Source organism: Dama dama, chromosome 23 (assembly GCF_033118175.1).
Source record: "Dama dama isolate Ldn47 chromosome 23, ASM3311817v1, whole genome shotgun sequence".
NCBI classification, from domain to species: Eukaryota; Metazoa; Chordata; class Mammalia; order Artiodactyla; family Cervidae; genus Dama; species Dama dama.
Genome location: NC_083703.1, coordinates 31,086,378 through 31,113,078, shown reverse-complemented (window position 1 = coordinate 31,113,078; position 26,701 = coordinate 31,086,378). Strand labels below are relative to the sequence as shown.

The following is a 26,701-nucleotide window of genomic DNA, read 5'->3' as shown; positions in this document are numbered from 1 at the left end:
AGGCCAAGAATATATTGATACAACAGGGAAAGAATTGTCTCTTTAATAAATGGTATTGGGAAATCTGAACCACTACATGAAAAAGAACAAAACTGGATCACTATTTTACACCATACACAAAATTAACTCAATAGATGAAAGATTTGCACATAAGACCTGAAACCATAAAACTTCTGGAAGAAAACATAGGCAGTAAGCACCTTGACATCAGTCTTGGCAATGATTTTTTTTTTTTTTTTGGACTTGACACCAAATGCAAAGGCAACAACCAAAAAAGTGGGATTACATAAAACTAAAATCTTCTGTACAGAAAAGGAAACCAACAAAATGAAAAAGAGCAACTTATTGAATAGGAGAAAATATGTGCAAATCATATCTGATTAGAGGTTAATATCCAAAATAAATAAAGAACTCATAAAACTCAAGAGCAAAAGACCAAACAACCTGATCTGTTTAAAGAGGCAGAAGAGCCTGGTGGTCTGGTGGTTAAGAATTCACCTGCCAATCCAGGGGACATGGGTTTGATCCCTGGTCCAGGAAGATCTCATATGCCTCAGAGCAACTAAGCATCTATGCCTCAACCACTGAAGCCTGTGTGCCTAGAGGCCATGATCTTCGATAAGAAAAGCCACTGTAAGAGAAGCCCAAACAATGCAACTAGAGAAGGACGGCACAGCAACAAAGATCCAGCACAGCCAAAAATAAATTAAAAAATAAATAAAACTGTTTAAAAAGGGCAGAAGACCTGAAGAGACATTTTTACAGAGAAAACATACAAATGACCAACAAGTACATGAAAAAGTGCTCAAGATCACTAGTCATCAGGGAGGTAGAAATCAAAATGCAATACCCCATCACAGCTGTTAAAAAGGTTATTACCAAAAAGACAAGCAGTAACAAGTGTAGGTGAGGACATATGAAAAAGCAAACCCCTGTGTACTGTTGATAGGAACATAAATTGGTGCAGCCATTATAGAAAATAGTATGGACTGTCCTCAAAAAATTAAAAATAGAATTACAGTACCATATGATTTAGCAATTCCCCTCTGGGATTTATCCAAAGAAAATGAAACCACCAAATGAAAGGATATATGCATCCCTATGTTCACACTGTAAAATTGTTACAATAGCCAAGATGTGGAAACTACTCAGTGTCCATTGATGAATAATGAAAATATGGTATACATTTACAAGGGAAAATTATTCAGCCATAAAAAAGAAGATGTTGCCATTGTGACAGTGTGGCTGGATCTTGAGGACATTATGCTAATTGAAATAAATCAAGCAAGAAATACAAATACCATATGATTTCATTTATATGTGAGTTTAAAAAAATTCAAGCTCACAGATGCAACACACAGATTGATGGTTACCACAGGCAAGTGTTGCAGGGTGGGTGAAAAGGTCAAACGGAACAGTCTTAACAAGATGAAGAGACAGCATACAGAATGGGAGAAAATATGGGCAAATGATGCGACTGACAAGGGCTTAACTTTCAAAATACAAATAGCTCATATAACTCAACAACAGAAAAAACAACCCAATCAAAAAACGGGCAGAAGGCTTCTCTGAAGAAGATACAGAGATGGCCAACAGGCTCGTGACTAGACGCTCATCATCGCTACTTAGACACACAAATCAAAACAATAATGAGGTACCACCTCACACCTGTCAGACTGGCCATCCTTAAAAAGTATATGAATAATAAATGTGGAGAAAAGGGAACCCTCTCACACTGTTGTTGGAAATATAAACTGTGCAGCCACTGTGGAAAACAGTATAGAGGTGCCTCAGAAAATTAAAAACAGAATTCCCATATTACCCAGCAATCCCACTCCTGGGATATATCCAGATAAGGTTATAATTCAAAAAGATCCATGCACCCCTATGTTCATAGCAGCACTATTCACAATAGCCAAGATATGGAAGGAACCTAAATGTCTACTGACTGATGAATGGATAAACAAGACATGATACATAAATACAATGGAGTACTACTCACCCATAAAAAAGAACAGAAGAATGCCATTTGCAGAAACATGGATGCAACCAGAGATTATCATACAAAATGAAGTCAGAAAAAGAAAGACAAATATAGTATGATGTCACTTATATGTAGAATCTAAAATATGTCACAAATGAACCTATATACAACATAAAAACAGGATTATGGACACAGAGAACAGACTGATGGCTGCCAAGCGGGAGAGTGTTAAAGGAGGGATGGAGTAGGAGGCTGGGGTGATATAAGCTACTGTATATAGAATGGATAAACAACAAGGTCTTACTGTATAGCACAAGGAACCATATTCAATATCCTATGATAAACCATAATGGAAAAGAATATATAAAAATAGAAAAATAATGTGTGCATATATATATATATTTAGTTATATATACCTATATCTGAATCACTTCACTGTATAGGAGAAGTTAATACAACACTGTAAATCAAGTATTCTTCAATTTAAAATTTTTTAAAGGTACAAACTTCCAGTTATAAAATACGTAAGTCCTGGGAAGTATTTACAGCATGGTGACTAAAGTTAATAATAGTGTACTGCATATCTGAAAGTATGAACATTAACAGAGTAGATCTCAAAAGTTCTCATAACACAAAAAAACTGTTATCATGTATGGTAATGGACATTAACTAGACTTACATGGTGGTGATCATTTTGCAAGATATACAAATACCGAATCATTTTGTGCATACCTGAAACTAACATGTCATAGGTCAATTATGTCTTAATTTTATTTTTTAAAATGTTTATTGGAGTATAGCTTTTCACATGTTGTGTTAGTTCCTACTGTACATCAATGTGAATCGGTTGTATGTACACATGACTCCGCTTTTTTGGGTTTCCTTCCCATTCCCGTCCCCACAGAGCACGGAGCAGGGATCCCTGCGCTGTGCAGTGGGTTCTTGTTAGTTATTTATTTTACGCACAGTATCAGCAGCCTATATCAGTTTTCAGTCTCCCAGTTCATTCCAGCCCTACTGCTTTCCCTCTTGGTGTCCATAGCTTTGTTCTCTGTATCTTATACCTTTAAAAACTGAAAGAAAGAAAATGAAGAGGGAAAGAAAAGGAGCAGAGAGGTTCAGTTGTCCATCCGTGTGGGAAGGTATCACTCCCGGTGAAATAGCATTCTCTCCTCACACCAAGTCTGGGAGTAGATGAGGAAGGGTCTCCCCTCCCTAAAACCAAGTGAGGCACCAGGAGAAACACATCTGACTGAGACAGTGGGTGCTTGCCAGACAAGGCACCTTCCAGACAGAAGCTACAGGGATGTGTCGATACGCTGTTCTGAACAAGAAAGCTGAGCCTTGGAACCGGGGTGACGAGGTGGCGGAACAGCCATCACTTCTATTTTCTGGAGGCACCAGGGGACGTAGCTGTACTCGGTCCAGCTAGAGCGGCGCTGCAGGGTAAAGACAGATGCACAGAAAGGGGCTCCTCGGCACAGTCCGAAGAGCTCATCCACATGCCGCCTTGAGAGGGCAGCATTTGGGAACCCACTGAAATGAGTGTATCAATGTATTACTGATAGCCAGGGCTTCCCTGGTGGCTCAGATGGTAAAGAATCTGCCTACAATGAGGGAGACCTGGGTTCGATTTCTGGGTCGGGAAGATCCCCTGGAGGAGGACATGGCAACCCACTCCAGTATTCTTGCCTGGAGAATCCCATGGACAGAGGAGCCTAGCAGGCTACAGTCCAAGGGGTCCCAAAAAGTTGGACATGACTGAGCAACTAACACTTTCACTTTCAGTGACAGCCAGCAAACAGGTGACAATCAACCCAGAGGGGACTGCAGTACTTTCCCATGACATCCCTCCCTCTCCGCTCCTTCCTTGATCTGCACTGTCCAGCATCTTTCCGAATACTTTCCCTACCTCCAATCAGAGAGGTCTGAGTCCCCAGTTCAAGCCCATATACTGGTCTAGTGAGGTTAGGGAATAGAAGGAGATGAGATTGCCACTGAGTTTGAAATTAAAGTTTGAAACTGGATTGATTTAACAACTGTAAGTGATGTATGAGGTACCAAGAAGAGTTGAATTCATAGAGTCAGAAAGCACACTGGTAAATATTAGGGGCCTGGGCATAGAGGGTGGGGAAGGGGGATGGGGAGTTGGTGTTTAATGGAGACAAAGTTTCAGTTTAGGAAGGTTAAAAACTGGGGGGATGGATGATGGAGAGAGCTGCACAACCATGTGAGTGTACTTAGGGCCACTGAATGATACAGCTAAATGTGGTTAAAAAACATAAAATGTTTTATGTTATTTTTACCACAATAAAATTTTTTAAAAAACTCTAAGTGAGCTAAAAGATAAGGAATCTTAAAAGTTATCCTTAATTCCCTTTCTTTCTCTCTACACCAGGATCAAACCAAAGGAGCCTGCTTGTTTTACCTTCAAAATATGTCCATAATTCAACCACTTCTCACCATCACCCTGCTACACCACACATTCTAGTACTAGCTACCATTCTCTTTTGCCTGGATTATTGTGAAAAGCCTCCCCACTGTATCCTGATTCCCAATCCTGCCCCACTACAGCCTATCTCTAACGGGGCTGACAGACATCCTACTGAAATGCAATTCCGTTCAGGTCACTATCCTGTTCAACTCTCCAGTGGGTGCCCTTCTCGCTCAGAATCAAATCTGAAGTCTTTACAGCAGCTCATATAGCCACACATGATCTATACCCACACCACCCCCATTTTCTCTCTTATTTCCTGTTCTTCAAGGTACCACACATGCCCCTGCCTCAGGGCCTTTGCACATGCTTTCCTTTTCCTTAAAACTCCCTTTACCCAGAAAACCCAAACCTCACCCCCTTCTACCCTTCAAATCTTTGCTCAAATGTCACTTTCTAAACAAGGTCACCCTTGACCATGCTATTAAAACGCATTTCCTTTCCCAGGACCCCGATGGGTCTCCTCCCCATTTTATTTTTTATTTTTCAACTTAGCCCTTGTCTACATCTAACATATTTTGCTAGTTGTGGTAGGGTATGTTCCCAATCATTCGCAGTCAGGGTTGTTCATGTGTCAATAAAACATGAGAGGCAGTAATGCATGGTGCTGCTGAGCTGAAGCTGTAAGGGGCATTGCATAGTTCCACCATCTCTCATTTCCCTCTTCCACAAGATCAGTATGTCCCAGAAAGGGATTTCTCCTTGACCTTGAAGGAGGAGTGGAGCAGAGAAGCAGCCAACCTACAGAGACCATATCCAGTACGTCCCCTACATATAAATCTTCAAATGCCAACTTTTAAAGATGTGAACCAGTATTCGCATGTCAAATCACGTAATGGCGTAAGTGATATTACAGCTTGCCCGCTGTCTCCTATTGCTGACGAGACTTCAGCTCCACCATCTCCCACCTCCTCTCCCTCCTCCAGTCAGTAACTCTTCCTGCCTGTTCACTCGATGCCAGCCCGTGTGCCAGCCGTTGTACTGTACTACTGTACTTTCCAAGGTTCTGTACGGTAAGATTAAAAATTTTTTTGTTTTTTATGTATTATTTGTGTGAAACTATTATAAACCTATTACAGTATAGTACTATAGCTGACTGTGTTAGTTGCGTACCGAGGCTAACTCTGTTGGACTTAGGAACAAATTGGACTTAACAAATGCGCTCTCAGAATGGAACTAGTTTGAATGTAGAGGATTTACTGTTAACTCAGTCCCTGTTTACATTATATGTAAACTACCTTACTAAGCTACCTGATATACTTGTTTATTATCTATATTTTCCACCAAAATGTAGGTTCCATGAGAGCAAAGATTTTTGCTTGCTTTATTCACTGCTGTATCACCAGTGTTTAACACACAGTGGGAACTCAATAAGCATTTGTTGAATGAATTACTCTAGCCAAGAATTTGTCATAGGATGGGAAAGACAGATTAACAAATTATGATTTAAACCGGTGACTGGGGGGAAAATACCACAGCACTGAGATCACACAATAGTAAACCAGATCACACAAAAGTAAACCAGTGTCCTTAGAGAAAGAAGGTGAAAGTGTTAGTCACTCAGTTTTGTCCAGCTCTTTGCAACCCCATAGATTGTAGCCCACCAGGCTCCTCTGTCCATGGAATTCTCCAGGCAAGAATACTGGAGTGGGTTACCATTTCCTTCTCCAGAGGATCTTCCTGACCCAGTGATTGAACTCTGGTCTCCCTCATTGCAGGCAGATTCTTTACTGTCTGAGCCACCAGGAAAGCCCATGGTGCATAGAAAATGCTGCATAAATGTTTGTTATGATGTCCACTATTGTTACTTGCAGGTCAAGGAGTGTATCCAATTGAAATTAGGATGCAGTATAAATGCTGAAGGTATTTTGGGATGGGGAAATTTTGTGTTGGGGCTAGAACACTGGGATGGTGCGGACTTCCAAATGGCCTCGCTCACAGCGCGGAGAGCTGGTACTGCTTACAGCTGGGAGTTCAGCTGCAGTTACATTCAGGGCTCTCAGTTCTCTGCCATGTGGCCCTCACCTTACAGCTGCTTGGGCTTCTACATAGCATGGTAGCCAGTTTCTAAAAAGGAACATTCTGGGACTTCCCTAGTAGTCAAGTGGTTAAGAATCTGTCTTCTAACACAAGGGACATGGGTTCAATCCCTGGTTGGGGAACTAAGATCCCACATGCTGCAGGGCAACCAAGTCCACGCACCACAATTATATAGCCCATGTGCCACAACTAGAGAGACACCCACACGCTGAAATGAAAGATCCTGAGGGCCGCAACCAAGACCTGGTGCAACCAGGAATAGATATGTATTAAAAAGAAATTCTCTTAAAAAAAAAAAAAGGAATATTCCAGAAGGACACATTTCAAACTGTAAGTGCCAAGCAAGTCTCCATGCATGCTTCATTTGCTGATGTTCCGCTGGCCAAGGTTAGACATGTGGCCAAGCTCAGAAGCAATGAGGGAGGCAACTACACCAGAATGTGATCACTGGGGAGCACAGGTCATGGTGGGGAGCCAAGGGAACATCTCGGAGTGACTGGACCAAAGGCAGGCTGAACACCCAGCATCTCAAATCTATCAGTGTATCTAAATGAGAACTAATTTGGGTGTTCACTTCACACAAACCAACTTTCCAAGAGCATGGTTTATAAGTGATAATGCCAATTCATTTTTCTTGGGAAATCTGCCTGCATCAAAACTTGGAACCACACACACAGGGGCAGCAGCAGGTCCTTGTGGTGGGAAGGGTCAACAGGAGACCAAATGGTAGTTCACACAGTAAGCAAAGAATCAGAAAAAAGCAAACTCTGCATTGTCAAAAGGGCATTTTCAGCAAACTAGTAATACCTAATATGTTACTCTCCAAGTCCAAGAATATTTCCATCTTAACCCATGGAACTGGCCATTAGGTTTAAAGTAATGAGCCCTCTGGACAATGCTAGTCAGAGAAGCCAGATTTCACTCTCTAAATTTCTTCTTTAAAGACTCAGGGTGGGCCTTCCCTGGTGGTCCAGTGGATAAGAATTCACCTGCCACTGCAGGAGACATGGGTTCAATCCCTGGTCTGGGAAGATTCCACATGCTACAGGGCAACTAAGCTTGCACACCACAACTACTGAGCCCAAATGCCACAACTACTAAAGCCTATGCACCCTAGAGCTTGTGCTCGGCAACAAGAAAAGCCACCACAATGAGAAGTCTGCATACCAATCAGAGAGTAGCCCTCACTCACCACAACTAGAGAAAGCCCACTTACAGCAACAGAGACCCCACAGAGCCAAAAATAATCAATTTTAAAAAGAGTCAGCGTGAATGTATGCAATTATTATTTCAAAATTAAATAACACCAGGTTACCAAGGACACACCTCCTGCTAGTTTAAATTGCTGGTTTCTGGATGAAATTCAAGGATATTGGTATCAATGGCAAAATACATACATAATACCTCCCAGTTGATTAGTTGCCCAAATACATTCACTTCTTGATGCTTCTACTTAGCATCAGTTATACAGACTGGAACGTGCCCTATTTGGGCATAAAATTTGAAAACAAGTGTTTAGAAACATCCATCTGGCATCACCCTCCAGAACGTTAGGAAAATATAGAAAGACAAAAGAAGGAAAAATAGATCCATGATGTGGGCCATGACTAGGTGCGGGAAAAAGGAATCTGAAAAATCAGAGGAAGGAAAGATTAACAGGTCTTGCTTTGAGGACTGTATTGGATACAGGGTACACAAAGAGAGAGCAAATAAAGATGACTCCAAAATATTGATTTAGGAGTTTGAAAAAACTGGAATTCGAGGAAGAAAATCATTTGGAATTGGATGGAAAAACACAAGATGATGACTTATTGGCAGAGGGGAGGGGCTGTGAGAGGCTGTATGTATTTACTCTACAGATATCTATTTTTAATTTTATTTGTTTTTGGTTGCACTGGGTCTTCATTGCTGCATGCAGTATTCCTCTAATTGAGGCAAGCGGGGCCTACTCTCTAGTTGCGGTGTGCGGGGGCTTCTCATTGGCACCTTCTCTTGTTGCAGAGAACAGGCTCAGTAGTTGCAACATGTGGGCTGAGTTGCTCCATGACATGTGGGACCTTCCCAGACCAGGGATCAAACCTGTGTCCCCACGTTGGCAGGTGGACTCCCAACCACTGGACCACCACTGATGTCCCTCTCATTCTACAGATATTTTTTGAGCTCTCATCATGTACTAGACACTGCCCTAAGCTCCAGGCTCCGGTGGGGAGTAGGACAAGAATCCTGTCCTCAGGGAGCTCACATTTTACCGAAAACTGACAGACAGCAAACATATAAGCAAATAATTTGGGGGTAATAATTTATGAATGCCACAAAGAAAACAAAACTAGGAAATGGGAGAGAGAGTGGAGTGGATGGGACTGTCAGGGGAGGTGGGAACCACATTACCTCGGGAGGCCAGGGAAAATCTGAGTCCTGAAGGGTGAGGATGAGCTGGCAAAGGGAGTGTTTGTGGAAAGCATTCCAGGCAGAGGGAATAGCAAGTGCAAAAGCCCTGGGTGGGAACTAGCTTTGCATGTTTGAAAGTTGGAAATGAAGAGAGGCAAGGTAAGACACTGGTTTAGGGAAGGGAGGCAGAGGTCAGATAATATAGGGACTTTAAGTAATGGTGAGAAAGATCAATTTTATTCTGATAGCAATGGGGCACCCCTGAAGAATATTATGCAAGAAAGTGATAGGTTCTGCTTTTAAAAATCACTCATGTTGCAATATACAGGTGTACGAAATCAAGATGTTGTACACATATCTCAATTACAACTGAACAAAGCTAAGGGGTAAAATATCACTCTGGTTGCTCTATGGAGGATGTATCCTTAAGGAGTAAACATGATGAACTTATTTGCCAAGCAGAAATAGAGACACGGTTGCAGAGAACAAAGGTATGAATACCAAGCGGGGAAGAAAGGATGGGATGAATTGGAAGCCTGGGTTGACACACACACACACTACTATGTATAAAATGGGCTTCCTAGGTGGCGCTGATGGTAAAGAACCTGCCTGCCAATGCAGGAGACATCAGAGACATGGGCTTGACCCCTGGGTCGGGAAGATTCCCTGGAGGAGGGCCTGGCAACCCACTCCAGTATTCTTGCCTGGAGAAACCCATGGACAGAGGAGCGTGGTGGGCTACAGCCCATGGGGTCGCAAAGAGTGGGACACGACTGAAGTGACTTAGCACACACACATGCACGTATAAAACAGATAACTAATGAGAACCTTCTGTATAGCCCAGGGAACTCGACTCACTCTGTGGTGACCTGAATTGGAAAGAAACCCACGGAAGAGGGGATGTATTTATACACACAGCTGTTTCACCTTGCTATACAGCAGAAACGGACACAACAACATACAGCAACAATACTCCATTTTTTTAAAATAAGGAGTAAAAGTGGAGGTGAGAGACCAATTTGGAAGCTACTGCAGGTCTCCAGGGAAGAGGTATGGGTCTAGATGAGAGTTCCAGTAGGAGAGGAGTTGAGACATATTAATATCCTGTCACTGGATGTAGTCTGATGGAAGATGCGCTGATGGATCCAAGGTGGGGTGTGAGGGAAAGAAAGTAACCTTGCAAGACTAGCACCTGCAGAGCCCAGAGGAAGAGACACGGAAAAGGAAGGAGAGAGAGACACAGATTTTGAGAGACAGTAAAAGAAAGGATTGTAAGACATTCAAGATGGGGCCATTCTCTAGGTACCTAGGAACACAGGGCTAGAATTTAGGTGAAAGGTTAGGACTGGAGCTATGAGTTTGTGACTCCTTAGACTAAGTATGATGGTTGCACGGTTCACACATTCTGATAGACTAACCACAGAGTGGGAACAGGAAGTCATGGCATTCTTATTTAGAAACTAGCAGGATGGGGCTTCCCTGGTGGTCCTGTAGTTAACAGTCCATCTGCCAATGCAGGGGACACAGGTTCCATCCCTTGTCCGGGAAGATCCCACAAGCAGTGGTCAGCTAAGCCTGTGCATCACAACTACTGAGCCCGTGCACCCCAGAGCCCACAGTCCACAACAAGAGAAACCACCGCCATGAGAAGCCCAGGCACCACAGCTGGAGAGCAGGCCACACTCCCTGCGAGCAGAGAAAGCCTGCGTGCAGCCATGAAGACCCAGCAGAGCCAAAAAAAGAAACGAGCTGGATGGCTTTGGGACAAGGATGGTGAAGTAGAAGGACCTGAGCTTACCTCTTCCCATGAAAACACCAGAATCACAACCAACTGCTAAACAATGATTGACAAAAAATGACCGAAACCTACCAAAAAAGATATTCCACTTCCACAGAAACTAGTCAAATGAAGGAGAGATAGCGGGCCAGTTCCAAGAGAGAAACGACCAGAAGAGGGAGGGAGCCAAGTGGACCGAAGCTGCGTGAACACAGGCTCTGGGTGACTTTGTCCACTAGCAATGACCTTGTCTGTCAGTTTGTCTAATTTGAGATGACGCTCCAAAGGCCTTAGTGATGCAGGAGGATGATGCCGTGGAGAGGGTCAATCTATTTTTAAAAGGACTTCTTAGCAATCATTGAAAATGGAATCAGTTGAAATGGTGAGATACATGGAACATCCTGACACTGGAACATTATTCAACACTAAAAAGAGCTGTCAAGCCATGAAAAAACATGGATGATCCTTAAATGCATACTGCTAAGTGTAAAAAGCTAATCTGGAAAAGTTACATAGTATATGGCATTCTGGAAAAGATAAAACTACAGAGACAATAAATAGATAAGTGGTTAGCAGGCATTAGAAGTGAGGAAGGGCCAGAGCACAGAGGGTTTTTAGGGCAGTGGAACGGTTCTGTAGGATACTACAAGGGGGATATACCAGTGTTTATTCCACAGCGATGTCCTAGTGGCGTTCTGCCACATAATTTTAGAACAAATGCCATATTGCACTATTTTATTAACTACAGAAGTTCTGTCCCTTTGATGATTCTGCACTGACTGACCAGCCTGATATATGTTTTATGTCTTTCATATTTAAAAAGAAAAACTTTTAAGCTCATTTGCTTAACACAATCTTTAAGGACCAAATTAAGCTTTTAGAATGCATGGAACTGATTATCAACTTCAACAAAGCCTGAACTGTAAAAAACCTTTGCCATTCAGTGTGATATTTTTGGATGTTTTTACTTGAACACTGCAACAGAAATGACCACAAAACAATGCTTGTGTATATTAAAACCTAATAAACTTTTCAAACTACATTTATCATTACTCTACAGCCAAAGCAAATTGCAAACAGGCCAAGTATGCTTTTGGTAAGACATGAATTTGCTGCCACCAAGAAATTATCGCAAAATGAGAAATCACTTGTCTTTTTTTCCCCCGTGCTTTAAACAAGTGTAAAATAGCTTAAATTACACTTACTGAGCAAACAGATAAAACTGGCTCAAGGCATCTAACAGCACCACTAAGCAAGGGAAAATATTTATCAATGCAATTAAGCAATGCCACTAATATTTCTATCTTTAATTATTGTTAACATCATCACTAAGGATAAAAAGGAACCTTGGACTACTCCATTGAGACACTGGAGAATGGGACCACAATTCCAGACTGGGTGATACCCTTACAATTGCAGTTATTTCTTTTCTGTAGTTTTGATATGGCTGTTCTGTCCCCACCATCCCCTCAAGCTCCCTTGTTTAGCCATAAAATACATGGGACCTAGTAAAATAAAAACAGGTGAAAGTATCTCAGTATTCTCAATGTGAAAGAACACCAGAAGTTCAGATGTTCTGTTTGTTGGGCTGTGTAGCAATAAGACAGACAGGCTAGAATAAAATAAATAAAACAGGCTAGAAGTTGTCTGTTATAGCTATTAAGAACTTTACAAGGTGAAATCTTATTGTAGGACTTCACAGTCTGTCTCTATGGGAACTACAAAATATCAACACATGACTTTGAAATACACAATGTTCCTCTCACTGAACACAACAAACCACACTGGAGTTGGAAGAAATCTTTTATGGCTAAATTGTTATTTATAGTCCAAACTTACTCTCATGGTTCCTAAATTAGGGTTAGGTTTAATTTACATGTCTTCTACTCATCCGTGCTCATAAGAGAACTACAATACCTAATACAGGGTGATACAGACCCAGGCACAGAGAGACAAATAAAGCAGGATGGAACATTCAGAAATGAGCTCATCTGTGTGTGTAATACATAGTATTTCAAGTCAAAGGGAAAAGGATGGTTGATTCAATTGCATGTCAATATACATATATTTAAGAAAAAAATTAGATCCCTGCCTCACCCCCTGTAATAAAATATATTTCAAAGGATTTGACATTGGATTTCCCTGGTGGTGAAGCATCTGCCTGCCAATGCAGGGGACTTGGGTTCAATCACTGCTCCTAGAAGATTTTACATGCTGTGGGTCACCAAGCCTGTGCCCCACAACTATTGAAACCCACGTGCTGCAAATATGGGAGCTCACTTGCCCTAGAGCCCATGCTTTGCAACAAGAGAAGCCACCGTAATGAGAAGCCTGCACACTGCAGGTTGATCTGCTACAGGAGACCACTCCCTTAAGACTTGGAGTGGTGACTTTTATCTAATGCACGAAAACCACACAGAGTCTAGGAAAAAGAAGAAACAGAGGAATATGTTCCAAACAAAAGAAAAAGAATTCAAGGAAAAAAACTTAATGAAACAGAGATAAGTGACTTACCTGATAAAGAGCTCAAAATAATGGTCAAAAAGATGCTCACCGGGCTCAGAAGAATAATGTATGAACAGGGTAAAAATTTCAACAAAGAGGTAGAAAATATAAGAAAGTATTGAACAGAAATCATGATGCTAAAAAATATACTAATTAAGCTGAAATTTTTAATTGAGGGATTCAACAGCAGAAAAGATGAAGTAGAATGAAGATCAGGGATTTCCCTGGTGGTCCAGTGGCTAAGACTCCACATTCCAATGCAGGAGATCTGGGTTTGATCCCTGGCTAGGAAACTAGATCCCACATGTTGCAATTAATAGTCTGCATGCCTCAACTAAAGATTCTGCACACTGCAAAGAAGACTGATGATCCTTCATGAAGCAACTAAGACCTACTGTGGCCAAAATATCAACTATTGAAAAAAAAAAAAGAACAAAACATTAGCAAAATCAAAGACAGGACAGTGGAAATCACTCAACTGGAGTAGAAAAAGAAAGAAAAATCAGAATTAGAAAGTGTAAAGATAGAATAAAGGACTTATGGAACCAGCAAGGGCACCAATACTCACAGGAATCACAGAAGGAGAAGGGAAGGCAGAAAACTTATTTGACAAAATAATGGCTAAAATTTTCCCTAAGTTGGGGAAAGAAATAGACATATAGATCAAAGAAGCCCAAAGCATTCCAAAAAAGATTAATTCAACAAGACACACATGGAGACACATTATAATTAACACAGTAAATGTTAAAGACAAGGAGAAAGTTTTTAAAGAAAAAAAGAGAAAAATAACATTATACACAACGGCATCTCCACAAGACCATCAGCAAATCTTTCAACAGAAACTTTGCAAGTTGAAGGGAATAGCACTATACATGCTAAGTGCTGAAAGACAAAAAATTGCCAACCAAGAATACCCTACCCAGAAAAGCTTTTCTTCAGAATTTAAGGACAGAAAATGAGTTTTCCAAACAAGAAAAACTGAAGAAGTTCACTACCACTAGACTGATCATACCAAAAATAAGTTTTTAAAAGTAAAAGCAGGTTCTTCAAGCTAAAACAAAAAGGTACTGATTAGTAACAGAAAAACATATGAAAGGATATAAATGTCCAGTGGTAAAGATAAAAATAAATTCAGAATATTCTAATGTCATCATGGTGGGTAAATCACACATAAATCTAGCACAAAGCTTAAAAGATAAAAGTATTAAAATATAATACATAATTTGCTGAAGTATAACAAGATAAAAATGAAAACTGTGACATCTAAACAAGGGTGAGCATTTCAAAATGTACAGCCTCAGTACATGCATTCTAAGTCAAGTCATTATTAGCTTAAACTAGGTTGCTATAAGATGTTTTGTATAAGCTTCATGTAACACAAAGCAAAAACCTATAATAAATACACAACAGATAAACAGTGAGGAATCTAAGCATACTATTAGAGAAAATCATTAAATCACAAAAGAAGAGAATAACAGAAGAAAGGAACAAAGAACTTCCAAAACAGTAAAAGAACAATTACAAAATGGCAACAGTAAGTTCATACCTATCAATAATTACTAGGATGATGCTGTTAAAAGTGCTGTACTCAATATGCCAGCAAAATTGGAAAACTCAGCAGTGGTCACAGGAGAAGACTCTTGAGAGTCCCTTGGACAGCAAAAGATCAAACCAGTCAAATCTAAAGGAAATCAATCCTGAATGTTCACTGGAAGGACTGATGCTGAAGCTGAAGCTCTAATACTTTGGCCACCTGATGTCAAGAGCTGACTCATTGGAAAAGACCCTCATGCTGGGAAAAATTGAAGGCAGGGGGAGAAGGGGATGACAGAGGACGAAATGGTTGGATCACATCACTGACTCAATGGACATGAGTTTGAGCAAGCTCTGGGAGTTGGTGATGGACAGGGAAGCCTGGCGTGCTGCAGTCCATGAGGTTGCAAAGAGTCAGACACAAATAAGCAACTGAACTGAGACTAAATTCATCAGTTCAAAGTGACAGAATGGCTGAATCAATAATAATAATAAAAACCTCAACTACACATGGCCTATAAGAGACTCACTTCACCTTTCACGACACACACAGACTGAAATTGAAGGGATAGAAAAACATATTTCATGCAAACAGAAACCAAAAGCAAGCCGGGGTAGCTGTACTTATATTTTAACGCAAGCTATAACAAGAAAGGTCATCATGTAATGATAGAGGGGTCGATTTGAAACCGAGCAGGACCCTGTGATGCCCAGCTGGTACAAGTCCTTTCTGTGCCCCATTTCTTGTTTGTAGGAAAGAGACTCCATTCAGCCTCCTTGGCAGATTCAAACAGTGGCTAATCAGAAAATGGAGGGAATACAGAAACAAAGGAAGGGCAAGCAAGGAACAGTAGTGTAGGGATTCCTTCTCATGGAATATATACATACTCAATATGAATTCTTTTTTTTTTTTTGTTTGATGTGGACCACTTTTTAAGTCTCTATTGAGTTTGCTACAAATATTGTTTGTTTTACCTTTTGGTTTTTTGATCTCGAGGCATGTGGGATCTTATCTCCCTGACCAAGGATCCAACCTGCACCCTCTGCATTGGAAGGTGAAGTCTTAAACCACTGGACCACCAGGGAGGTTCCTCAATATGAATTCAGTATCTCTGAATTCTTCTGCAGGAACTAAGATCCCCATCCAGGTGGAGGATGGTAACTTCAAACACGATACAAGATTTGTAGAACACCACCCTATTACCTCCCCGTCAACCAATCAGAAAAAAAGTCTGCACATAAGGGAAGATAATGAAGACTCTGATCTCTTTCCCAGATGATTAACTGTGATTAACTTCTCCTTTCTCCCTTTAGAATTTTCATGGCCAAGTAGAATCTATGAGTAGGCTCTTGGATATGAGTCTGCCTTCTCCCCAGATTGTTAGTCTCCCGAATAAAGCAAACTCCCAATTAATACTTGTATTGGCTTTCGAGTAGCAAGCAGCCAAACCTGAGTTTGGTAACAAATTTGACCAAAGCATATAACATGCTTTGTTATGTACAACCAACACAGGAACACCTAAATATATAAAGCAAATAATAACAAACCTGAAGGGATAAGTAGACAGCAAAACAATAATAGTTGGCGGACTTCAATACCCCCACATTCAACAATAGTTAGATCATCCAGACCAAAAAATCAATTAGAAAACACTGGACTGGAACTACATGTAAGACCAGATGGAATTACAATATACAGTGTTTTGTTCCATCCAAAAGCAACAGAAGACATTCTTCTCAAGTATACATGGAACAAAACCCAGGATAAATCATATGTCAGACCAAAAAGAAATCTTAATAAACTGAAGGCTGAAATTATGTCAAGCATCTTTTTTGACCACAATGGTATGAAACTAGAAATCAATTACCAGAAGAAAGACAAATGAAAACGTAAATACAACATACAAAAACTCAACGGGATTCAACACAATAAGTTCTAAGATAAATAATGATAAATGCCCACATTAAGACACAAGAAAAAAAAATCTTAAACATCCTAACTTTATGCCTCAAGAAAAAGAAAGAAACTAAGCCTAAATTTTGCAGTAAGATGGAAATAATGAGATCAGAGCAGTAATACATAAAATAAGACACTGAAAAGGCAACAGAAGAGATGAAATTAGGAGTTGGCTTTTTGAGAAGAAAACTGAAAGACTTTAGCTAAACTTACCAAGAGAAAGAATGGACTCAAAATCAGTAAGAAAGGAGGAAACACTAAAAGTGATACCACAGAACTACAAAAAAAAAAAAGAAAAAGAGAATATGAATAATTATGCCAACATACTGGACAACCTAGAAGAAATGGAAAGATTCCTAGATGCATGCATGATACCAAGACTCAATAATAAAGAAATAGAAAATCTCAACAGAATGATCACTAGTAATAAGATTGAATCAGTAAACAATAATCTCCCAACAAACAAAAATACAAGACCACCAACTTCATTGAATTTTATCGAACATTTAAGAATTAACCAATCCTTCTCCAACTCTTTCAAAAAAACAGAAGAGGAGGGAACATTTTCAAAATAGTTTTATAAGGCCAGTATTGCCCTGATATCAAAATGAGACAAGAACTTCCCTGGAGATCCAGTGGTTAAGAATCTGCCTGCCAATGCAGGGGACTCCGGTCTGATCTCTGGTCTGGGAAGATCCCACATGCTGCAGAGCAACTAAGTCCATGCACAACTACTGAGCCCACGCGCCCCAGAGCCCGTGCTCCACAAGAAGAGAAACCACGGCAATGCGCGCTGCAACTAGAGAGTAGCCCCCACTTGCCGCAACTAGAGAAAAGCCTGAGCAGCAACAAAGTTCAGCACAGCTGAAAATAAATAACTAAATTATTATTATTTTTTAAATAATAAGGTTAAAGCTTGGGGAAAATACCCCGGAAGAGACAATATCCTTTAAAGCCTAAGGCTCTGAAGGGAATCCAACCACTGCTCAGCAAATTCCTAAAACCCGATTCATTAGGCCCTGCCAGGCCCCTGCAACACCCTGACTCTCCCTGTTCAGAAGCCTAGCAGGGAGTTATTGGTTTGTGCAAGACTTACGAGCAGTGAATGAGGCCGTCATCCCTATTCACCCAGTGGTACCAAACCCTTAACATCCTCCTCACCCAAGTGCCAGGGAACGCTGAGTGTTTCTCTGTTTGGACTCAGAGATGCATTTTTCTGTATTCCCCTACATCCAAACCCTCAATACTTTTCCACCTTTGAAAGGAGGGACCCTGAAACCCTGGAGGCTACCCAATATACATGCATGGTGCTTTCTCAGGGTTTTTGGAAGGGCCCCCACTTTGTGGAAAAGCATGAACATGAGAACTGAGGGATCTGAGCGTTGAGAAGGGAACTCTGCTCCAATATATTGATGATTCAGTGATAAGTAGTGAAACCAAACAAAATTCAGATTAAAATACTGTTGAGTCCTAAATTGTCTAGCAAAACCAAGGCTTAGGTCACTGTTGAGTCCTAAATTGTCTAGCAAAACCAAGGCTTAGGTCTCACAGCAACGGGTTCAATATTTAGGATTTGTTTTCACCTGGGAACGCGGGGCGTGCGTGGCACCAGCCCTGGTCACAGATCGGAAAAACAGCAATGGGTGCATTACCAGCTCCAACCACAAGGCGGCAACTTTGAGGCTTTCTCAGGACGGCTGGGTTCTGTCCTCGTGAGTGAGAGTGGCTCAGTTGTGTCCGACTTTTTGTGACCCCATGGATTGTAGACCACCAAGCTCCTCTGTGCATGGAATTTTCCAGGCAAGAATACTGGAGTGGTTTGCCATTCCCTTCTCCAGGGGATCTTCCCGATCCAGGGATCGAACCCAGTTCTCCTGCATTGCAGGCAGATTCTTTACCGTCAGAGCCACCAGGCAAGCCTGGGTTCTGTCCTTTCTGGACTCCAAATTATGGCCTTAGAGCCAAAAACCCTACATGAGGCTCTATAGGGAGGAGAAAAGGAACCCCTTCAATAGAATAAGGCCCATCAGCTTGGGAGGGGGGATCTTTGAGACTCTAAGGCCTGAGCTGAGTAGACACCAGCACTGGGGCTTCCAAATTTGGACAAGCGCTTTACCCTCTATGTTCAGGAGAGGTCAGGGATAGCAGTAGGAGTCCTGACACAAAGCTGGAACCGGATCAGAGACCAGTGGCTTACTTTTCAAAACAACCAAACTTGGTTGCCCTGGGTTGGCCAAGCTGCCTGTGGGCTGAAGCAGCCACAGTCCTGTTGGTTAGTGAGGCTTCCAAGCTCCCCTGGGGCAACACTTAGATGTGTTAACCCCTCATCAGGTACAACCTGTGCTGGACACCACTGGTTGACTGGAGGAAGGTTAACAAGATAACAGGCCCTCCTAATGGATGCCCCTGAAATTACCTTAAAGGTGTGCCAAACCCTGAACCCAGCAACTCTGCTTCTAGCAGTCAAGAGAGGAGACTCAGAGCATCAGTGTGTAAAAAGCCTAGAAGCCTAGCAGGTGTGATCTTCTAGATGAGCCTCTTGACACCCTTGAGGTCATTTGGTTTACTGATCGAAGCAGTTTTGTAGAAATGGGACCCAAAAGGCAGGGTCTGCCATAGTTAGTCTAGATGAAGTCATAGAAACCAAGGCCCTGCCACCCTGGACATCAGTCCAGAAGGCTGAACGGACTGCATTCACAACAGTTTTGTAGTTAGGGAAGGAGAAGAAATTAAATATTTTTGCTGACTCTAAATGTGGGTTTCATGTGCTATATGCTCATGCTGCCATTTGGAAAGAGAAATGTTCACCAGTAGAAATTCTGCCATAAAACATCAAGATTTGGTCCTGGCTCTTTGAGAAGCAGTGCAGCTCCTGAGCCAGGCAGCAGTCGTCCACTGTGGGGGCCGTCAGAGGGAAGGATCCTTCGTGAGCCAAGCACATGGCAAAGTTGATCAAACTGCAAAACAGGCAGCTGGACCGCAAGAACCTGAACAAGTTAGGGCTCTCGTGATGGGCCGCCCGCACACTCCCCAGCCTCCCCCAGCACTCCCCACAGGAGCACAGACATGCTGAGAAATGGGGTGCTGAGAAAGGAAGCACAGGCTGGCATAAGGAGGAGGATAAGGTTCTAATTCCTGAGGCCCGACGACGGAAACTCACTGAGAGCTTACATCTCATCCACTATGGGAGGGATACGCTATGGGACTTAACACAAAAGGATTTTTTAGGGAAGGGGCTTGAAAGAACAGTAAAACAAGTAACACGTGCCCATGACTTATGGACCCGTAATAACCCACGTGTGTGTGCATGCATGCTCAGTCATGTCCAACTACTTGTGAACCCCATGGACTACAACCTGCCAGGCTCCTCTGTTCATGGAATTTTCCAGGCAAGAATACTGAAATGGGTTGCCATGCCCTCCTCTAGGGGCTCTTCCCAACTCAAGACCAAACCCACATCTCCCGTGTCTCCTGCATTGGCAGGCAGATTCTTACCACTGAGCCATCTGGGAAGCTCTGTGATAACCCACAGATCCATCTAATCCCTCCTTCATTACTCAGGTCAGTTCAATGCCAAGGGCCATATCCAGGGAAAGACTGGCAGCTAGATTTCACTCAAATGCCCCCATGATCAGGATGTATTAATAGCTTCTCATGTTTGTCTATATTCTCATAGGATGGGGTGAAGTCTTCCTCACCTGACCTGAAAAGGTTATAGAAGTCTGTACGTATCCCCTGGTTTTCTTTTTTTCAGATTTTTAAAATGTGGAACGTTTTTTAAAAGTCTTTATTGAATTTGATACAATACTACTTCTGTTTTATGTTTTGGTTTTTTGATCATGAGGCACGTGGAATCTTAGTTCCTCAACCAGACATCAAACCTGGATCCCCTGCATCGGAAGGTAAAGTCTTAACAACTGGACTACCAGGGAAGTTCCTGTAAGTCCCTTTTAAAAGAAATAATTCCTTGGTTTGGACTTCCAAAGTCCTTGCAGAGTGATAACAGGCCCTCTTTTAAACCCAAAATCACACAGAGGCTCACAACAGCCCTAGGGATAGATTCCAAGCTACACACTTGGTGGCACCCCAGGCTTCACTGAAGGCAGAGAAAATGAACCATACTTTAAGGAAAACCTCAGCAAAAGCTCTACGAAGAAACTCACGAACCCTGGACCAACTTGCTTCCTACTGCACTCCTCAGGGTCTGTGTAGTCCCCAGGAGTGGGTCTGAGACTTAGCCCATTTGAAGTGACCTATGGGCAGCTTCTTCTTACTGATATTCTACCAGATGAGGATGTGAGCCAGGCCCTGAGAGATATTATTAATCTAGGAACATCCTTTCCCAACAACACAAGAGATGACTCTGCACATGGACATCACCAGATGGTCAATACCAAAATCAGATGATTACATTCTTTGCAACTGAAGATGGAGAAGCTTTATATAGTCAGCAAAAACAAGACCTGGAGCTGTCTCTGGCTCAGATTATCAGCTCCTTATAGCAAAATGCAGGCTTAAACGAAAGAAAGATCGGAAAACCACTAGGCCAGTCAGGTACAACCTAAATCAAATCTCCTATGAATAGATGGAGGTGATGGATAGATTCAAGGGATTAGATCTGGTAAACAAGAGTGCCTGAAGAACTATGGACAGAGGTTCATAATATTGTATATGAGACACTGAGCAAAACCATCCCAAAGAGAAAGAAATCCAAGAAGGCAAAGTGGTTGTCCGACGAGGCTTTACAAATAGCTGAGGAAAGAAGAGAAGGGAAAGGTATATCCAACTGAATGCAGAGTTTCAGAGAATAGCAAGGAGAGATAAGAAGACCTTCTTTGACGAACAATGCAAAGAAATAGAGGAAAACAACAGAAGGGGAAAGACTAGAGATCTCTTCAAGAAAACTGGAGTTATCAAAGGAACATTTCATGCAAAGATGGGCACAATAAAGGACAGAAATGGTAAATACCTAATAGAAGCAGAAGAGATCAAGAAGAGGTGGCAATAATACACAGAAGAACTGTACAAAAAAGTTCTTAATGACCATGATGACCACAATGGTACTGTCACTCACCTAGAGCCAGACATCCTGGATTGTGAAGTCAAGTGGGCCCTCGGAAGCACTGCTGCCAATAAAGCTAATGGAGGTGATGGAATTTCAGCAGAGCTATTTAAAATCCTAAAAGATGCTGCTGCTAAAGTGCTGCACTCAATATGTCAGCAAATTTGGAAAATCCAGCAATGGCCACAGGACTAGAAAAAGTCAACCTTTATCCCAATTCCCAAGAAGGGCAGTACTAAAGAATGTTCATACTACCAGACAATTGCACTCACTTCTCAGGCTAGTAAGGTTATGCTCAAAATCTTTCAAGTTAGGCTCCAGCAGTACTTGAATTGAGAACTTCCAGGAGTACAAGCTGGGTTTAGCAAAGGCAGAGGAACCAGAGATCAAATTGCCAACATTCACTGGATCACACAGAAAGCAAAGGAATTCCAGAAAAACATCTGCTTCATAGACCACGCTAAAACCTTTGACTGTGTGGATCATAACAAACTGTGGAAAACCCATAAAGTGATGAGAATATCAGACCATCTTACCTATCTCCTGAGAAATCCGTATGTGGGTCAAGAAGCAACAGTTAGAACTGGACGTGGAACAATGGACTGGCTCAAAATTGAGAAAGGAGTACCACAAGGCTGTATATTGGCACCCTGTTTATTTAACTTATATGCAGAGAATATCATGCAAAATGCTGGGCTGGATGAGTTACAAGCTGGAATCAAGGTTGTCAGGAGAAATATAAATAACCTCAGATGTGCCGATGATACCAATCTAATAGCAGAAAGCGAAAAGGAACTAAAGAGTCTCTTGATGAGCGTGAAAGAAGAGAGTGAAAAAGTTGGCTTAAAACTCAATATTAAAAAACTAAGATCATGGCATCTGGGCCCCATCACTTCATGGCAAATAGGAGAGTAAAACGTAGAAGCAGTGACAGATTTCCTTTTCTTGGGCTCTAAAATCACTGCAGATGGTGACTGCAGCCATGAAATTAGAAGACGATTGTTTCTTGGAAGGAAAGCTATGATAAACCTAGACAGTGTATTAAAAAGCAAAGACATAATTTTGCCAACAAAGACTCACAAGTCAAGGTATGGTCTTTCCAGTAGTCATGTGCAGATGTGAAAGTTGGACCATAAAGAAGGCTAAGCACCAAAGAATTGATGCTTTTGAATTAGTTTTAGAGAAGACTCTTGGGAGTCCCTTGGACAGCAAGGAGATCAAACTAGTCAATCTTAAAGGAAATCAACCTTGAATATTCATTGGAAGGACTGATACTAAAGCTGAAGCTCCAATACTTTGACCACATGCTGCGAAGAACCCACTCATTGGAAAAGACCCTGATGCTGGGAAAGATTGTGTTGGGCAGAAGGAGAAGAGGGCGACAGATGATGAGATGGTTGGATGGCAACACCGACTCAATGGACATGAACTTGGGCAAGCTCTGGGAGATGGTGAGGGATAGGGAGGCCTGGCGGGCTGCAGTCCATGGGGTCACAAAAAGGCAAACACGACTTGGCAGCCGAACAACAACAGAACAAGTTCAGAAAGTAATCTAGGACCATGCCCACAAGGCATTGCCAGAGTCCACTAAAAATACAGAGAAAGGAGCAGTTCCTTTGGAAATAAACCCTGGGGACCAACTTCTTAAAACCTGGAAAGAGGGTCTCCTGAAGATCAGCCATTGCCAAAATGGACGGGCCCCTATAATGTAACTTTAACCATTCCCTCCGCTGTCAAGTGGCAAGGGATATCGAGTTGGGTACATTTGTCCAGACTAAAAGTTTTTACCTCCAGAAGCCCCGCAGATCACAAGAGAAGAGCAATATACCTGTGAGCCAGTGGAAGACCTGATACCTGTTCAGAAGACAGGCACCATCCTCATAAGTAAAATGACACAGTGGGTGGGCTCCTATCTGAAGCTCTAATGGGATTTGGGACGTCTCTTGTTTCCTTGGCTGATGTGGTGCTTGACAATCATCTGGCCCTTGAGTACCTTTTGGCAAAACAAGGTAGACTTTGTGCAATAACTAATACTTCCTGCTGCACTTGGATCAAGGCGACAGTCAGGTAAAAGTTGATGTTAAAGAAATATACACCCAGGCAGAGTGGTTTCATAATTTTGGCAGGGGTGATGTCACTTTCCTTGTCTGGTCAACAGTTAAGGAAGCCCAAAATTAACCTGGTTCCTTTCCTTGCTAGGCCCTTCAATGACTATTGTTGTTATTCTCCTTTACAGCCCTTGTCTTGTTTAACCTTTTAGTTAAGTTTGTGTCTTTTAGGCTCCGACAGTTTGAAGTGAGACTCGTGATGGCTCAAGGAATTCAGTCCAATCCAGTGGAAAATAGCCCAGATCCCTACAGGTCATTAGAACAGACAGTGAGGGAAGGCTCTAGGGAAGGCTAGGGTCTGTGGTCCCTGTCCAGCAGAAAGAAGTTTCAGAAGACGAGACCTTCGGCCCTTTAAGAAGGGAGAATGAGACAGGCCTAGGACCTTCTGCTGCAATGCTTTCTCTGGGCACACCTCTCCTCAAGCAATACAGAGAAACTATATGGGACTAAAAATAACTGTGCAGGCATAGTCAGGGCAAATTCTGGAAGAAAACAAATACATACAAAGAAACCAAAAAACCTAACTGCCACTTCTGAAGAGCCTGGGGCAAAAGCAGGGTACTGCACATGCCCCCATCCACATAATACCACCTAAGGGGTGGGCAGACCACCCCTCTGGCCCACCCCTGGACACACCCCTACCCTCAGCCCATGTAAGTAATAAGCTCACTGCCCTCCCCCAGGGAGCCAGTGAGCAAGGGAACCCGATGTTTTTCCTGCTCCCTTTGCTGCAGCAGGAGCCCCAGGAAAGGTTTGCCTGAATTTGTCTGGCCTCTAGTCAATTTCTATTGATTAAGGAGGTCAAGAACCCTAGTTGGTAACACAATTAGCTAAGAAAAAGAAATAAAAGGCATTCACATTGAAAAGGAGGAAGTAAAACTTCTCTATTTGCACATGATACAATATATTTTATACAGACAACTAAAGACTGCACTAAAAAATTGTTAGAACTAATCGAAGAATTTAGTAAAGTTGCAGTTACAAAATCAATTTACAAAAATCTGTTGGGTTTCTGTACACTAACAAGCTATCAGAAAGAAATTAAAGGGGAAAAAAAATCCCATTGTAATTGCATCAAAATAATAAAATATCTAAAAATAAATTTAACAAAGGAGGTAAAGACCTATATGTGGAAAATATACAATACCAATAAAAGAAGAAGATTCAAATAAATGTTTATAGGTTGGAAGAATTAAACTGTGAAAATTTTCATGCTACCCAGAACAATCTACAGATTCAATGAAATTCTTATCAAAATTCCAAAGGGATTTTTAATAGAAACAGAACAAATGATCCTAAAATTTGTATAGAACCACAAAGACCTTCGATAACCAAAGTAACCTCAAGAAGAACACAGCAGGAGGTACCATGCTTCTTAATTTCCAACTATATCACTTACATTGCTATATATATTATCAGATAATATATAATTATTTATCATACATATAATAAATATATTATATATATATATATATTATTATAGCAATCAAAACAGTATATATTGGCATAAAAAACAGACACACAGATCAATGGGACAGAGAAAAGGGCCCAGACATAAACCCATGCATATGTAGTCAATTAATTAACAACAAAGGAATAAGAATACAGGAGAAGGGAAAGAAGAGTTTCTTCAATAAGTTATACTGGGAATACTGGACTGCCTCATGCAGAAGAATAAAACTGGATCACTCACTATCTTACACTGCACACAAATACCCACTCAAAATGGAAGACTTAACAGAAGATTTGAAATCATAAAATCCTAGAAAGAGACATAGGAAAGTAAGCTCCTGGACATTGGTCTTGGCAATGATTTTTTTTTTGGATTTGACACGAAAAACAAAAGAAAAATAAAAAATGAACAAGTGGAACCACATCAAAGTAAAAGTTTCTGCACAGTGAAGAAAATTGTCAACAAAATGAAAAGGCAGCCTATGGACTGGGAGAAAATGTTTGCTAATCATATATCTGATATGGATTAATATCCAAAATATATAAAGAATTCATACAGCTCAACAGCCAAAAAAACCCAAAAAAACAAAAAACCCCAAACAAAACAATCTGATTAAGCTATAGGCAGAGGATCTGAACAGATATTTTTCCAAAGAAGAAGACATACAGATGGCCAATAGATATGTGAAAAGGTTCTCAACATCAATAATCATTACAGAAACAGAAGTCAAAACCACAATGAGACACCATCCACACCTATTAGAATGGTTATTATCAAAATGACAAGAGGGAACAAGTGTTGGCCAAAATACAGAGAAAAGCGAACACTTGTGCACTGTTAGTGGGAATGTTAACTGGTGCAGCCACTATGGAAAACAATATGGAGATTCCTAAAAAAATTAAAAATACACCTACTATGTGATCCAACAATTCCACTTCTGGGTATTCATCCAAAAAAAAACTAAATCACTACCTCCAAAAGGTTATCTGTGTCTGCATGTTCATTGTTATTCACAATAGCCAAGACACAGAACATCTCAAGTGTCCATGGATGTATAAACAGATACAGAAAATGTGAAATATATATATATATATATATATGTATGTATGTATAAATGTTATTCAGCCATAAAAAAGGGAAATCTTGCCTTTTGTGACAACATGGATGAAACTTCAGGGCATTATGCTAAGTGAAATATGTCAGCCAGAGAAAAACAAATACTGTGTTATTTCATTCACATGTATCTAAAAACACAAACTGAACTCATATATACAGAGAACAGATTGGTGTTTATCTGAGGCAGGAGTAGAGGTGAAATGGCAGAAAGTGGTCAAAAGATGCAAACAACAATTATAAGATAATAAGTCTTGGGATGTAATGTATAGTATAGTTACTATAGT

The 26,701-nt window shown here is 41.2% G+C and overlaps 1 long non-coding RNA gene across 1 annotated transcript in view; it reads right to left on the bottom strand.

The window, feature by feature from the left end:
- LOC133044701 (uncharacterized) overlaps positions 1–26,701 on the bottom strand; it is a 98,023-nt gene that overhangs the window by 51,541 nt on the left and 19,781 nt on the right. The window lies entirely within an intron of this gene.